At 37.3% G+C, this 17,841-nt stretch overlaps 1 protein-coding gene and 1 pseudogene across 1 annotated transcript in view; one reads left to right on the top strand and one right to left on the bottom strand.

Annotated features, from left to right (window-relative positions):
- Nucleotides 1-17,841, bottom strand: part of VMP1 (vacuole membrane protein 1) — a 127,807-nt gene that overhangs the window by 44,309 nt on the left and 65,657 nt on the right. The gene's annotated exons all lie outside the window — the stretch shown is intronic.
- Nucleotides 8,992-9,932, top strand: LOC102191732 (annotated as a pseudogene).

The raw sequence follows: 17,841 nt of genomic DNA, 5'->3' as shown, positions 1-17,841 counted from the left end.
AAGGAGTAAGCGTCTTTTAATTTCATGGCTGCAGTCACCATCTGCAGTGATTTTGGAGCCCCCCAAAATAAAAGTCTGACACTGTTTCCACTGTTTCCCCATCTATTTCCCATGAAGTGATGGGACCAGATGCCATGATCTTCGTTTTCTGAATGTTGAGCTTTAAGCCAACTTTTTCACTATCCTCTTTCACTTTCATCAAGAGGCTTTTTAGTTCCTCTTCACTTTCTGCCATAAGCGTGCTGTCAACTGCATACCTGAGGTTATAGATATTTCTCCCGGCAATCTTGATTCCAGCTTGTGCTTCCTCCAGCCCAGCGTTTCTCATGAGGTACTCTGCATAGAAGTTAAATAAGCAGGGTGACAATATACAGCCTTGACGGACTCCTTTTCCTATCTGGAACCAGTCTATTGTTCCATGTCCAGTTCTAACTGTTGTTTCCTGACCTGCATGCAGATTTCTTAAGAGGCAGGTCAGGTGGTCTGGTATTTCCATCTCTTTCAGAATTTTCCACAGTTTATTGTGATCCACACAGTCAAAGGCTTTGGCATAGTCAATAAAGCAGAAATAGATGTTTTTCTGGAACTCTCTTGCTTTTTCCACGATCCAGCGGATGTTGGCAATTTGATCTCTGGTTTCTCTGCCTTTTCTAAAACCAGCTTGAACATCTGGAATTTCACGGTTCACGTAATGTTGAAGCCTGGCTTGGAGAATTTTGAGCATTACTTTACTAGTGTGTGAGATGAGTGCAACTGTGCAGTGGTTTGAGCATTATTTGGCATTGCCTTTCTTAGGGACTGGAATGAAAACGGACCTTTTCCAGTCCTGTGGCCACTGCTGAGTTTTCCAAATTTGCTGTAACTAAATATATATATATATATATATATAAAATATATATGAAATATATGCAACATCAAATGACAGAACACCAACTATGTTATTTTGTCCTATCATTTATATATATCTATAAATGTACATTATATATATATACATTTATAAAATATGCACATATATACATATATATATACACAGTATATGGACGCAATGTAGTAAAGATGAGGAGACTGTGTTTAACCATTAATTCAACAAACGTTTATTACGTGCTAAACACATGGAACAACAGATACACTGAATTAAATTGGTAATCTGGATCCTCACAGAGCTCACAGTCTAATGGGAGGAGACAAAAACCAAAGAATGTGGTGGCAGGCAAGTTGTAATTTTAAATACGATAGCTGAAGAAGGACTGAGGAGAAAAGGTGATGTTTGATTAAAAACCTAATGGAGGTGAGGGAATAAGCCAGGCTAAGAATGTAGGGGAAGAAAGTTCCAGCAAGTTTTCTTCTCTTGAGAGATAGAGGAATAATCTAGTGTGTATATGTGGGTGGTGGGTTGCAATTGGCAGAAATGCGGAAAGACATGAAGACTTGGGAAGCCTACAATGACTAGGAAAGCATGAAAAACAAAAACAGTGCTTAGAGAAACGGACTATCTGAACACTGCTTCTACAGACAACGCAGCAACACATGACAGAGCACCAGCTATGTCATTTCCAAACGTCCGTTAGCCACAATTTCTTCACCTTTTCTGCAAAATGATGATAAGTAATACCTATCACCATGATAATTTAGAAATAAAACTGATTATGGGACAAAACTGGTTACACTGATATTACTATCAAGAACAAAAACCTGCATGTGTGTGCGCCAAGTCACTTCAGTCATGTCCGACTCTGTAGGACCTTATGGATTGTAGCCTGCCAGGTTTCTCTGTCCATGGGATTCTCCAGGCAAGAATACGGGAGTGGAGTGCCATTTCCTTCCCGTGAGGAATCTTCCTGACACAGGGATCGAACCCGCGTCTCTCACGTCTCCTGTCCTGGCAGGCGGGTTCTCTACCCTAGCTCCACCTGTATGTGCTCAGTCACATCCGACTCTCTGCGACCCCATGGACTGTAGCCTGACAAGCTCCTCTGTCCGTGGGGATTCTCCAGGCAAGAATACTGGAGTGGGTTGCCATGCCCTCCTTCAGGGGATCTTCCCAACCTAGGAATTGAACCCAGGTCTACCGCGTTGCAGGCAGATTCTTTAACGTCTGAGCCACTACAGAAGTCCCTGGGAAGCCCCCCAAAACCTGAGACCGGATGAAATAAAATATCTTATCCAATTTCTTACTCACAGACTATGTGAGCTCAGTTCAAGCACATAACAAGTAAGGGGATAAGAGGCTTTCATTTAGTTTCTAATTTCAAAAAGAGAAGAGCAACATAGTAATATCAAAGAAGGAGTGAAGTCGCTCAGTTGTGTCCGACTCTTTTCGACCCCATGGACTGTAGCTTATCAGGCACCTCTGTCCATGGGATTTTCCAGGCAAGAGCGCTGGAGTGGATTGCCATTTCCTTCTCCAGGGGATCTTCCCGACCCAGGAAGAGGGCTATAAAACAGGAAGGAGGGAAGGAAGGAAATGCATTAAGAATTGAAAATCTATCAAACCTGCCTTGTACAACCAACTGGTTTACCAAATACTCCATGAAAAGAGGGTAATGGTAGAGGAGGTTACTATTTCTGAATGCCAATTCTTAATCAACATATTCTTGTCTCCAGAAAATAAGAGGAAATTTTTTTAGTTATTTACACCTGTAATGGTCACCATAGCATTATTACTTATCTTAAAAGTAAGTGAAGTTGCTCAGTTGTGTCCAACTCTTTCTGACCCCATGGACTATAGCCTACCAGGATCCTCTGTCCATAGGATTTTCCAGGCAAGAATACTGGAGTGGGTTGCCATTTCCTTCTCCAGGGAATCTTCCCAACCCAGGGATTGAACCTGGGTCTTCCGCATGGCAGGCAGACCCTTTACCATCTGAGCCACCAGGGAAGCCCACTTATCTTAAAACTTACCTTAAAACTCACAAATCAACTACTGGGTGGTCTAGGAGGAAGAAGAGATGGAATAAGTAAGGTTTTAGGAGGCTTTCTTAGGGGCTTACCCTCAGCATTTGTTAACATTTTCAGATAAACAGCAGAGAACCTTTTTTGGAAGGTCCAGGTAACCATTCAGAGCTTTTTCCTCCCAGTCCTATCACTTCACGGCAAACAGAAGGGGGAAAAGTGGAAGCAGTGACAGATTTTATTATCCTGGGTTCCAAAATCACTGTAGATGGTGACTCTAGCCATGAAATTAAAAGATGCTTGCTCCTTGGAAGGAAAGCTATGACAAACCTAGCCAGCGTATTAAAAAGCAAAGACATCACTTTGCCAACAAAGGTCTGTATAGTCAAAGCTATGGTTTCCCAGTAGCCATGTATGGATATGAGAGTTGTATCATAAAGAAGGCTGAATGCCAAAGAACTGATCCTTTCGAGTTGTGGTGCTGGAGAAGACTCTTCAGAGTCCCTTGGAATGCAAAATCAAGCCAGTCAATCCTAAAGGAAATCAATCCTGAATATTCACTGAAGGATTGATGCTGAAGCTGAAGCTCCAAAGCTTTGTGTGAAGAGGTGACTCACTGGAAAAGATCCTGATGCTGGGAAAGATTGAAGGCAAAAGGAAAACGGGGTGGCAGAGGATGAGATGGTTGGATGGCATCAGTGGACTCAATGGATATGAATTTGAGCAAACTCTGGGAGATAGGGAAGAACAGAGGAGACTGGCATGCTGCAGTCCATGGCATTGCAAAGAATCAGACCTGACTTAGTTACTGAACAACAGCAACGTAGTCCAAGTTATCAGCAGTAAAACCAGCCAGTATCTGCTGCTTTCTTTTCCTCTCTCTATCCCTGCTTAGATTTCTGTTGAAAAGAAACCATATGGTGATTTTTAGGAAGGCAGGCAGGCAGGCATCCCCTCCTATCAGTGCCTGCCAGCCTCTACTTGAAATAACAATGAACACTGTTGCCCAAGAAGAACAACAGTGCTCTTGACATTCAGGGAAAATGTCTGAGTATGCAAGATTTATTAGAAATGACACATTACACAAGTAATGCATTTTTCTTTTCTTCTCTTTTTCCTGTCTGAAGCCAGTATCTCCTCATGTGATAGCCTCATGTCTCACCAGAAAGGGTATTTACCAAATCTTATTTGATGCTAGAGAGGGAAAAAAAAAAATCACCCTCTATTTTTAGCATTTATAATTGATTGTATTTTGGTTACAAGTAACTAATAAATAACTTTTATTTCCAGATTCAAACTGGAATTTAAAAAACAAAAATCATATGACAATCTGCTGTGTATGTAAGAACAAGAAAATGAGTCTGTGAATGAAAAAGAAAAAACTAAAAATGGTTGAGATAAACTTAAACATGCAAAGCTATGAAAACCAGGTCAGTACAGAATTTACAAAGCTGTCAGGGAAGGGAAATTTAAAGACTGAAAACAAAGGATAAAGATAAATGGGATCATCTCTATAATGAAAGAGCAAATAGTAGGATTCTTTCCTAAGACAGAACCAATCATCCCACTAAACAAGTCTGTAAATGGTCCTGGAAAAAGGAACAGAGCTTAACTTCCAAATCTATAGTTGAAATTAGAATTTTAAGGTAGGAAGTGCCAAAATCATGGCAATAAATTCAAGGATCACGTAAACTTGAGAAGGAGGAAACACGGCAGGTAAGTTTCAAAGTGGACAACAGTAGGAGAACATATTTAGGGATTATTTAAATATAAAATGACGGATTACGAAAGTTTTAAGTTATGAACAAAGGAAAGGGAACTGAGTGTGGTCTCCCAAGTAAACAGTTTATTAAACAATTTATTTGAAAAATTAGCAAAATTCACTGCCAAACAGGTCTGCAGTTGTAGACATCTGAAAATACACAAACATATTAATAGTAAAAAATCATGTGCAGTTCTGACAATTTCATGTTAGAAAAGATATAGAAGAATTAAATAAAGATACCTGGGGGAATTAAAATGATCAGAGTTTTGGGGATATTAGATACAAAAAGTAAACAATTGTTTTCTCTAGAAAGGCTGAAAAGGTAACTGACATTTCTAAGTTATGAAAAGTGGATGAAAATTTATGAAAAGAAGAAAAGGGAAGTGTTAAAAAAAACCTTACAATACTAGAATGAGGGTGGCACCCTTTATAACATGAAACAGGGAAATTTAAAACAAGCTAATGGAAGCACAGACTTAAATAACAGCCTATAAACTTACTGAAGTCTTTAGCTCAAGAAGTAGTAAAAATATAAGTTTTTGTAAGTTTTGATAAATTATTGGATGAAGACCCTTATCAGGGAATGTGGAGAAGCGAGTCTATAGAGTACATGCCTACTTTTGAGAGGAGAAATGAACTAATGACCACGCCCACTTACACATAACTCTTTAGTTTAAGAGCAGGATAGTCATGTTGTTACATTTTAAGGCCCAAGACAGGAAAATGGGTAGAACACTACCAAGAAAAATTTCCTTAAATACTCAGCAAGAGAGAATTCCAGATCTATTACGATAAACCAAGAACCTTGACTAATTAGAAACAAAATCACCTTTTGAAATAGGAAATGAACAGTCCATGTCTTGAATCAACTCTCATCTTAGGCCAGAATCCCTAGGAGCATTCAGCAGATACAACAGAGGGTGGGTCTGTATTTAGCATATTACTGATTTGCAAACCCATGAGCAAAAGCACAGTATACATGAAGTCCATCAGTCCAAGTTTCAGTGGAAGGGGACTTTCTAAAGGCACTATACAAAAGGTCTTTGAAACACAAACCTGAATAAAATCTTTAAATTAGTTTAACAAAGGTAACCTAATGCGTGTTCACTGCTTGTCCCCCTACCACGTATCTGTAAATAGGTGTGCAAATGAGAAGAACAAAGCAGACATGTAACAAAATTATATTTTTCTACAGTGTTTAAAGCAAACTAACAAGAAGAATCTTACACATTACTCATTGCTTTGAAAATGACTGTGTTAACCTCTATTTTCATTTTTAAACCATCTAATTTCAACTAGAATTGCCTGATCTTCAAAACAAATGTTTCTCTTCTAGAATATAAACAATTTTAAACTTCCATTATTCTGTAGTAGTCTTTCCTGTGAAAAATAATTAGCTCAAAATTTTCTGTCATGTTCTTTTCCCTAAACTGATTTTGTTACCAAAAAAAAGGTAAGCAGAATAAAAATGATTTTTAGGCGGTTTAATTTAAATGTATTCATTAAATTTATATTTAAAATAAAAGTCTGCCCAAGATGAAGTGATTAAATACAGAAATGAACAGGTAAAAACAAATGGATTTAGGAATGCACAATGAGTTTTCCAGTGGCCATTCATTCGGCAGTTTGTGTCAAACTGCGAAACTCTCTTTCCTGTTAATACCATTCTAAGAATGGGTTAAAGAAACAGAAGAGTAGGAAAAGGAAGAAAGATCAAAAGTCTGGGAGTGGAGTGGAGGCGAGAAGAATTCAAAATAAAGTGAAGCCTTCCCGAGAAAGCAAATAAAATGAGGCATTAGGGGTTCCACCATAACCATGCTACATGTGCTTAAAAACTACAACTACATAACTATTTTAAGTGCTACCTTTTCTTGTTGAACCAAATGTAAGTGACCTTTATGTACCCCAAGCTAACTGTGCTAGTAGTTGCAATATCCTGCAACAGAATCCTTCAAAAGAGACCACTTGGAATTGCTTAATCTTGATGGTACTTAGTGGTAAAATCATGAGCCAGCTCTGAAAGAAGATCTAGCAGGCCTGGCCTTTTCATAAACTTAACGTTGTTGGGTGTGGTTGGTTGATTTTGAAAAGAGAAACTACAATAAGCCTTGGTAGCTTTGACACAGCCTTTAAATGATACAATAAACGGGTTTAACGTGTTTCTAATGTTTATTATGGTAAAGTTGATCAGTTTAACCCTTTGCAAACAAGCAAGGGATCTTGAAAGCAGGAAGCTTTTCTGTGGAACTCCTGACGCAACACAAACCATAGCAGTTACTGCAAAGCTTAATGCAAACCCTCTAGAGTCCACGTTGACAAATTCTTTAACAAGCCCTGTGGTTACAGGGAAGCTGGTTTCACTCTGACTCACTCCTACTCAAACAGTTTACTGGAAATGAAGGGGAGGGGGAATTTTCAGAGAAGTCATGTGATGGCCAGACAAACCACAGCCAGTAAAGGTTCAACAGAGTCAAAAACAGGTCCCAGCAACAACCGACACCCAGAGTGTTCAACTGGCACTAAATTATATGAAAATGAGTCCTGGTGGGTTTCTGATCATCCACATCATGAAGTCTCTCATAAATCTCTGTATATATTATAAAAGAACAGATACTTCACAGAGGGAAAAACCAGCAGGTATTGACATGGTCTGTGCAACTACAAACACTTCATAGGAAAATGTGCTTAACAAAAAACGGCATCAAAGGAATGTTAAAGCACTTCAGTGAGTGTGTAAATAATCATTATTAAATGCCTTCCCCTTGTCTCTAACCTCAAATGATCAAACATATACTCTATCATTAGCAAAAAAAAAGTAAAATTAAAAACTCTTTAAATATCACCTTGTGCTTTGAGGGGATGTTCACTGACTACACTACACTCAGTATCTTGTAATGACCTACAATGGAAAAGAATCTAAAGAAGTGTGTGTGCGCATATATATACACACACACACAACACACACACACAATTAAATCACTTTGCTGTACACTGACACACTGTAAATCAACTATACTTCAATATAAAAAAAAGCCATTACTCAGTATTCAAAAAAAGAGAGAACAGTACAACTGATGAACTTTTTTGGTTCTTAAGTTATGTGTTTTCACTAAATAAAATAATGTAAATAACCTGAAATTTCTGAATAGGATATAGATCTTATTAAGTCAAAAAAGGGTATTTTTAGCCTCAAATATATTTAATACACACTAGTAAAAGATATCAGTATTTAAACTTAACTTGGGTACTTAGTTTCAATAAATCAGACTAAGTGTAAGTGGCAAGTATTAATTAATTTAAATACTGCTGTCCGAAACAGAAGCTAAGAAAAGCTCCCTTAAAATAAAATCAAATCCAGAAGCTACAAAACAGCTTTTGAGGAACTACTTAATCTAAGGTGATATACAGACTCACGAAGTATACCCAATAAAAAGACAAGCTAACCACGATAAATATGGAGGGGAATACTGTATTCTTTTAAAAGATGAAATTCTAAGAAATTTACATTTCTTATTTCTAACTCAATTCTCAATTTTCTATAGTGACAGGAATAATAAGAAACGGTAACTTTCACAGTCAGCAACCTAGTATCTTGAGAAAAAGAATCCAAGTAGCTAGGTCACTTGGACAGATGTCATTTAGGAAAGCAAACTTATTCAAACCATATTCTTCTAAGTAAATATGTATAACATTCCTACCCTACTGTGTAAGTTTTAAACACAGAAATACCACAATCACCCCCATGTTCCCATTCCCTATTACTTCAATAACCCTGGCTGACCTAACCTTTTAGGGTACATGAAGCAAATAAGTTACTTTATTTTTTTCCAAAACTCTTTTATTCCAAATGTCTTTAATTTTTCTTTCCTTTGGTTATGCAGCTTATAGAATAAACAAGCCACCACAATAACCTTCATTTTTTTCCCTAACGCACAGAACTTTACAAGCTTTGTTTTACTAAATGTGAATTAAAAATTATGTGATCTAACTTAATGATGTCTACTACAGCATCTTCAACTCTTGCTTTCTTATGACTTTTTTTTGCTGCACCACGTGGCAAGTGAAACTTCTTTGACCTGGAATCAAATTCATGCCCCACTGCGGTGGAAGTGTGGAGTCTTAACTGGACCACCAGGAAAGTCCTCAGATAAACTTTTTTTTTTAATGAAAGATTCTTTAAATTCTATAGTGCTTTGTAATCAGATGATTATTAAACTCAAAGATGGAAAACGATGAAATCTTTTTTATGTAAGAGGATTTCTGTATTGAAAATATTTTATATTTTATTTTGTGGTGGAATAAGATGAAATGCTCCCTTTTGACTGAGCAGCAACATGGCAGTCTGCCAGAATAAGCACCTTACAAAAGGTAGCAAAAAGGGAGGCTAGAGGAAAAGTGGTTGATCCATGTTCTAAGAAAAACTGGAATAATGTGAAAGCACCAACTATGTCCAACATAAAAATATTGGAAAAACTGGTCATGAGAACTCAAGGAACCAAAATCACATTGGATAGCAAGGGTCATGTTTCTGAAGTGAGCTTAGCTAATCTGCAGAATGATGACATTGCATTTAGAAAATTCAAGCTAATTACTGAGGATGTTCAGGGCAAAAATTGGCTAATTTTCATGGCACGGGTCCTGCTTGTGACAAAATGTGTCCCATGGTCAAAAAACGGCAGCCCATGAATAAAGTTCATGTTGATGTCAAGATTACCGATGGTGATGAGCTTCATTTAGGCTCTGTTGGTTTTACTGAAAAGCATAACAACCAGATTTGGAAAACCTCATACTCAGCACCAATGGATCTGCCAAAACCAGAGGATGACCTGAAAGAAGTTGTCAATAAACTGAGCCCAGACAGCCTTGGAAAAGACATGGAAAACACTTGCCAATCTATTTATCTGCTCTATGATGTCTTTGTTAGAAAAGTAAAAATGCTTTTTTCCCAAGTTTGAATTGAGAAAACTCATGTTTCATGATGAAGGTAGTAATTTTGGAAAAGCGACTGGGAAAGAGACAGGGACTAAAGTTGAACAAGCTGATGGATATCAGTTACCAGTCCAGAAATCTGTATAAAATTCAGACTTGTAAGAGTGACAATAAAAAATCTTATTTGTGATGCTAATAAAAAAGTATGAATATTAAATGAACTTGTTTCATGTAACTGTACATTTTCTCTCTTAACTGATATTTCCAGTTCATTCAAAGAATCTACCACTTGAGTTGTATGTGCAAGACCATGCAGGTGCTGCCAAAAATACTTCTTTTGTGGTCTCCTCTCATGGAGCTTATAAGCTCCTGGGTAAGAAGAGAAAAGCCTAAAAGTAGCTCTAAAAGAAGGCAGAAAGTGACATAAGAAAGAAATAGCAAGAGAGGATTTCTAGGGAATGGGAAGATTTTTTTTTTCTTTAAACACGCGCCCTCGTCCAGGTGGATAACGTTGCTAACTGTACTGTTTAGGGAGAAAATTCACAACTTTGGGCTGATCCAGGAAAAGCTGGCCTGGATAGCTATACGGCAGTATGTGACTGAGGTAAGGATCACCCCCTTTCTCAGAATCCTGAGGCTTTCTTAAGAGTCGGGTCAGACTACAACCTGAATGGGAAGATTTTTGAGCAGCAAAGTTTCACAACCAGAGGTATTTTTCAGAAAATTATTTTTGCTGCTTTATTTGGGAACAGACTGGGGGAAACGGGGCTGGAAGAGGAGATCTATTAGAGAGTCGCTAGAAATGTTCAGGGGAAAGGTGATAAAGGCATGAACCAGCAGTAGTAAGGGAAAAGAGAGGACAGATTTGAAGATAGTGTGGCAATAAGAAGAATCAACAGGCCTTGAATGATACTGGGTATGGGAGGTGAGGATGGCATCAGAAGACTTAGATTTTGACTCCAAGTGATTATGAGGATGGTGATATCATTAACAGAACAAAGGAGAAAAAATCATAAAGAGAATAATTAAACCTTGCATGAAATAGTTCACAAGGCACATAAACAGCTCTCTAGGCCTAACGTTCATAAATGATGCCTGAATTGTTCAAGGTCATAGGAAGCTACATTCATTCATGTCTACCTCCCACAGACATCTAGTAAAAACATGATAGGAAGCCAAGGGCAAAAGGAAGTCAGCTTAGTGGAAAAACACTGCCTAATCTCGCTCTTGTGTCACAAAAATAAAGTAGGTAGCATAAAGAATCAGAATTTAAATAAATGCATTAATAATCTTTTTTTCCTCCCCCAAATACCTATAGCACAAAATCCAACCATCAGTCCAAACTGGAATTTAGGTAAATACTTAGCTTTAAAATCGTTACCTAGAAACAATTTCCTATGAAAGCATCTACATCCTTTAACAGAGGTGGAGAGCACATGGTAAGGCAATGATAGCCAAGGCTTTTTTCCACTCTTCCTGCTGATAAACTCGATTCTACCACAGGGCTTTACCTTCAAAAATGAAAACCACATTTCCCACCTCATGTCATTTTACTTAATTTGCTATTTTACCTGATTTGCTGTTCTAGCTATAATTGATCCAACTTTTTAATATTTTATTGACCTTGTCAAGTTGGGGGTTTCACAGAACACCATCTATGAGGAAATTCCAGCACCAAAGTCAGATAAACTTTTGGATCTTTATGAAACTGATTACTACAAAAACTTTCATATCCCAATCGATAAACTATAGCTAAAAAGATGTTAGGATTATAGATTACCAAATAAAAATCTAGTACCTTTTTATATACCATTAATAACTATCTACAAAAATATAATATTCAATTTATAACAACAAAACCTAAGAGAAAACTATCATGTTAATATCACTGGGAAAACAGTGTCAGAACAATACACAAATAGGTAATGACTTGAAAAAGAGAAATTTAGATTCCTGTATTATATGATAGGTAAAAATATTTTAATACATAAAAGATTTAAAAGTAAAAGAATAAAACCATAAAAGGACTAAAAGGAAATGCACTGGAATATAATCATAAGGGTTCAGGAAGGTAATTTTAGGCACAACTCCAAAAGGAAACATCTAAGGTAATGGAATAAAGATAAAAATGTAAACTTCTTTATCTAAAAAGCAAAACATGGTAAAACACACAATAAACAATATGGACAAATTACTGGAAGCATATGACAAAAAGAATCACCTTAAAAATGTCAAATAGGAAAATGAAAAATACACTAAATACAAAAAAAAGGGTAAACCAGAAAAAAAAAGGGGTTAAAAAAGGGTAAACTAGATGAAGGTGTTTTTTTTCTTTTTTGTTTTTCTGTAGTTTCAAAATTTTATACAATAAACATACTTTGCAGTCAAAAAGAAAGTTATTTCAAAAAAAAAGATGTGAAAAATAGGTGATGACACTGAAAAATGTTCATTATGTTTTTATAAAACATAATGAAAACAAAACAAGTCAAAATAATAGAATATGATTCACTTACAAATATTTACAGGAAAAAGAATGAAGGATGAAAAGAGTTTTTGAAAGTATACAAATATGAATTTTCTACAATAAGTTGTATATAATCACTTTGTAATAAGAACACAGTTTTAAAAATCAGTATTAAATGTGTTATGATATATATGTTGAAAAAGAATCTAAGACTAATACATATGGTATGATTTTAGTTTTTAATTAAAAAAAAGTTATCCATACAAAGAAAATAGTCTAGAATATGGTGGTGATTATCCTACTTTGGGGAATAGGTGTGTGTGGGTTTTCACTTTTTATTTTTAATACTTCTGGAAAGTGTCAATCTATAAGCCTTAACACAATATGTAAACATGCAAACCTGGAAATAATAACAGAAGTAATGAGCCTAAGACAACTTTGTTACTAAAAACATAAAGAATGTTTGCAACATCACTGATTAAGAAATAAAGCGACAAAATTGTTGTAAATTTATTTGCATAGGGAAAAAAAAAACAAACACAAGGATGTATTCCAAAAGTGTATCAAAACAACTGAAGTATCTTACTTGGATATAGTAATATTCCACAGTGTTAAGTAAGAACAAACAAAAACAAAAATCTTATATCTGACAAACTTATTTTACAAAACTGTTCTGTGACTCATGAATTAAAACATTAGTACTCTCAGCCAATTTAAAATGTGGAAACTGGCAACAACCCGCCCCAACTATTCTTCACCCGCAAAATAAATAAAAGTTGGGATTCCCTCCTGGCTCAGTGGTAAAGAATCCGCCTGCCAATGTAGGAGACTCGGGTTTGATCCCTGATCTGGGAAGATCCCACATGTCGCAGCGCAGCTAAGCCCATGCACCCCAAGTACTGAGCCTGTGTTCAAGAGCCCCGGAGCCCAGCTACTGACGCCCTTGTGCCCTAGAGCCTGTGCTCAGCAACAGGAGAGGCCGCGGGGAAGAAAAGCTTTCTACCACAACTGGAGAGTAGACCCCGCTTCACACAGCAAGAGAGAAACCTGCGAAGCAATGCAGACCCAGCACAGCCACAAATACATAAACAAATAAGCACTGAAAAAAAAAAGTGGCACTGGGATGACCCAGAGGGATGGTATGGGGAGGGAGGTGGGAGGCGGGTTCAGGATTGAGAACACGTGTACACCCGTGGCGGATTCATGTTGAAGTATGGCAAAACCAACACAATATTGTAAAGTAAAAAAATAAATAATTAATTTTTTAAAAAAGTGAAAAACCTCATAAAACCTCTTATCTAAACCTGGGGAGAAGTATGTAGGGCTAGATATACCTATACATTGAAATCTACAGTAAAAGTCACAAAACAGATGGATACTGGTAAAAAAGGCATTATAGGCAATAAAGAAGAGAAAAATCAAATGTAGCAAGAAGAAAAAATTTTTAATCAGTTCTTCATTTTTTGTTGCATTAACCTGGATGAAAATGTTGCTATGCTGGCTTACAATAAACAAAGCGCTAATCTCAAAGTCAGAAAACTGGTTTGAGTATTGGCTCTGAGATTCCTGAATGTTTCCTATTCAAATTGGGCAAAAAATCTGCATCATGGTTGTCTTGAGGCACTTCATTCAAGTGCCTTATAGATAGATTCTTATGAAATTAATCGAAAGAAAATTGATAGGGAAGATGACAAAACTGTTAGGGATGAGTTACTTTCATTATACTATTTTACTTATTATTTCTAATTTGTATATGTTAACTATGGAATGTTAACTACAATTTGGGATATAAATTTTAAATAAAATGTTCCAAAAAGTATATAATTTCTGATGCTTTTCAGTCGCTAAGTTGTGTCTGACTCTTTCTGACCCCATGGACTGCACGATGCCAGGCTCCTCTGTCCTCCATTATTTCTGGGAGCTTGCTCAAATTTCTCACTAAAGAACATGAAACAGAAGTATATATTTTGTATACTTGATTTTTTTAATACAAGCAAGTATGAAATTAGGGAATAAGAAATACACAGTTTACCCTGAAATAGTGATGGTAATTATTGGCTTTATAGGACAAAAACAGTTAAACCTCATAACCATCGGAAGTGTTGTGTACAATTCAAAACAAAGTAGAATTGGAGAGGATCTATTCTAAAAGTAATCAAAATAATTATGGTTGTAAGGGATGAAGGAAAAAGATTACTATGCTAATGGTAGATAAAGATTTAGAGTCTTCAAGATGCAGAAGTCTTTAAGAGCTCAAACTATATGAATCAGATGAAGCATGATTTACTTCATCAAATTCTAGAAGACCTGAGTTTTTGGAAGTTGAGCTCTTAGATGGTAACAAATTTGCAGAATGCATTATTTACAACCCAAGTATCAAAAAAGTGTGAAGAATGAAATGCCTCATCCAGCTAATGTTCTGCTCAAGGCAGGGAGCTGCTAGGCAGGGGTCCATGAAAGGTATCACATAGAGTGAGACAAGGAACTCATTCTTTCTGGAAATAGCAATTCCATTTGTACACAATTAAAACTCACAAGAATTTTTAAAATTGAGCCAATGTGAAAAAAACATTGAGCCAATGTGGGCCTCAATAAGCCTTCACTGGCTAACTGTACGACAAAGCTTTACACTTTCTCACATGAGTATATCCTCCTGCCACAGGAGAGACAGCTTTTTGTTATCCGACAGGCTCATCACTTCCCTCTTTCTAGGAACCATGTCTAAATTCCTTTTCTACAGTTGCTCACATTACATGATGTCAAGATCAATTATCACCTCATTCTCCTTCCTAGAGAAATTCTAGTTTGTACAGTAAGCTTTCCATGTCAAGATGACCAAATAAGACTTTTGCCCCTGTGGGAGATTAAAGACAACTGCCAGTTCCTTGCTTACTCCTCGAATTGAGAGGTGGGTCTAATTTCCCTTTCTGAATCTCCACTGGCTTTAGTGACCTACTTTGCGCCAACACAATGTGGCAAAGTGACTAGGATTCCCAAGGTTATGTCACAAGAAAATCTGCATCTTTCAGAACACTTGCCAAAACTCAGGTGCCAAGACATGAGGAAATCCAAGAAGCCCATGAATAACTTGAGGTCCTAAACCAAAAGTCCAGCTGAACTCCAAACCAACAGCCAGAATCAACTTACCAGTTATACAAGCAAACCATCTTGGAAGTCGATACTTCAACTGACAGTCACGCTATTTTGCCCAAATTGCACAGCTGTGAGCAAAATAAGCTATTCTTGTTTCAAATCACTAAATATTGGGGTGGTTTATATACTCAGCAATAGATAACTGGAACACCTTTTATCTCAATAATAACTCCAAACAGAAACACTGAACTTGGTCTTTGATGAAACTAGCATTAATTAATTAGGACAGGGGCAGATGGAAAGAAAATACTGTATCTGAGAGCCTGTAGTGAAAGACAGGGAAAAGAAGCAAAGTGATCTGTATCAATACAGCAGAACTCCACAACGGATCACAGGGCTGAAAGCAAGGAGACTGTATAAATAGTACCTAGCACTGTGAGACAACTTCTTGCCCCAGTCCTAAAGAATACATCAACTATAGTCTCTAATCAAAGAAAACCAAAGGTTCTGGACTCAGGACCTGTTTGTGCGGGCACTGTCAGACTTACCACAAAGCAGATTAAGTGAAAGTCTACTCAGTACATGAAGATCTCTAACCTGCCTTCCAGCTTAGCTTTAGAATGTCAAGAGCAAGGTTTATAATCCCTAGGCAAGAAAATAGAGACCCACCACTAGAAAAACTGAGCTATCCCAAAGGAAAGATGGATAGGAACTGATACACAGAGGTTCCAATAAACTAGGTGGCCTGCCACTCCTGTACCTTGCTTCAACATACAAAGTTCCCATTCAGCTTTATGCGCTTTATTTTTATATATAATATAAATAGAAAAAGAAGGATCACCAGGCTTTGGGGAAAGCTTCCAACAGGAAACAGAACACACAAAGGGGAAAAAAAAAATTGCCCAGAGTACTGAAAACTTGAAGAAACTAAATATCTTCAAAAAGATAAGCCATTTTGCGGGAAGTATAACACAAATTGCTTTTTGAAAATAAATACATGACAGTGGGAAAACATTTTAATATTAAATTGTAGAAGAAAAGTTGAAGAAATTGGATACAAAGTCAAATGAGATAAATATTAGGAGGAAAATTATAAAGAAAAATAAAAAAGATATGATATAGATATCATTATCAAAATAATAAATTCCAGATAGTAAGAGTAGAGACCAAACATGGTAAACGGACACACAGAAAATACAAGTTTCTCAAAACTAGAGGACACTAGGTTGACAAGTTTCCTGAGTGCCTAGCAGAATAAATTTTAAAAAGACCGTATCTCAGACTTCCCTAGAGGCCTGGTGGTCAGAGTATGCAGGCCAACATAGGGGACATGGGTTTGATCCCCGGTCTGGGAAGATTCCACATGCCTCGGGGCAACTAAAGCCCACGCACCACAGCAACTGAGCCCCTGAGCTGCAGCTACTGAAGCCTGCGTGCCCTACGGCCTGTGCTCTGCAACGAGAAGCTGGCACAAAACTAGAGAGTAGCCCCTGCTCACTGCAACTAGAGAAAGCCCATGTACAGCAATGAACACCCAGCACAGCCAAAAAATAAAAAAACAATAAAACCTGAGCTCTGATTTAAAAAAAAAAAAAGACCCCTATCTCGGATAATGAATCTAAAAGCTTCTAGAGAAAAAAACCAAAACAACCAAAAAGACTAACTACAGAGAAGGCTCAGCATGGCACTGGGCTTCCCTGGTAGATCAGGCGGTAAAGAATTCTCCTGCAACGCAGCAGACCCAGGTTTGATCCCTGGGTCGGGAAGATCCCCTGGAGAAGGAAATGGCAACCCACTCCAGTTTTTTTGCCTGGGAAATCCCATGGACAGAGGAGCCTGGTACAGACCGTGAGGTCCCAAAAGAGTTGGACAAGACTTAGCAACTAAACAACAAAATCAAGAAAGGGGAAGATAAGGGATCCAAATCAGGAGAAAAATAATAGTGCAGAGGGTTTTTGAAAGAAAAAAAACCCCACCAAATACAGACTGGAATAGGAACATGCAGGAATCCAGAGTGATGACCCCAAGATAAAAACAGAGTTGATAAATTAATTTGTGTTACCAAGTGGAAAGTGATGCTGGGAAAGTTTCACAAAACTGGTAGAAAGAAGAGACTGAAGAAACTATACAAGTGAAAAAATGATGTGATCAACTTGCTGATTTTATATAGATAAAAGGTTTTGATATGTTAAATGACATGTAATAATTAGCGTCACAAAGGAAAGAGGTATCAATCAGCTACCACAAATGGGGATACTCAACCATCTATGGACATTGTTTCAGGAAATGGAATTTACTAGTGATGCTGCCATTCTGAGTTCTGGTTCCAGCCTTACTTCTAAGCATGTAAAATTAGGGAAGTTAACCATTCTACGACCAGTGTATTTTCTTGGAAAACTTCTGTTAGCCTTTGCCTTGCTTCATTTTGTACCCCAAGGCCAAACTTGCCTATTACTCCAGGATCTCTTGACTTTCTACTTTGGCATTCCAGTCCCCTATGATGAAAAGGACCTCTTTTTTTGGTGTTAGTTCTGGAAGGTCTTGTAGGTCTTCACAGAACTTTTCAGCTTCTTCGGCATTAGCGGTTGGGGTATAGACCTGGATTACTGTGATGTTGAATGGTTTGCCTTGGAAACAAGCTGAATCATTCTGTCGTTTTTGAGACTGCATCCAACTACTGCATTTTGGACTCTTGTTG

The sequence above is a fragment of the Capra hircus genome, chromosome 19 (genome assembly GCF_001704415.2).
Source record: "Capra hircus breed San Clemente chromosome 19, ASM170441v1, whole genome shotgun sequence".
Taxonomy (NCBI): domain Eukaryota; kingdom Metazoa; phylum Chordata; class Mammalia; order Artiodactyla; family Bovidae; genus Capra; species Capra hircus.
The sequence above is the reverse complement of the archived record's forward strand: the minus strand, read 5'-3'. Positions and strand labels throughout refer to the sequence as shown.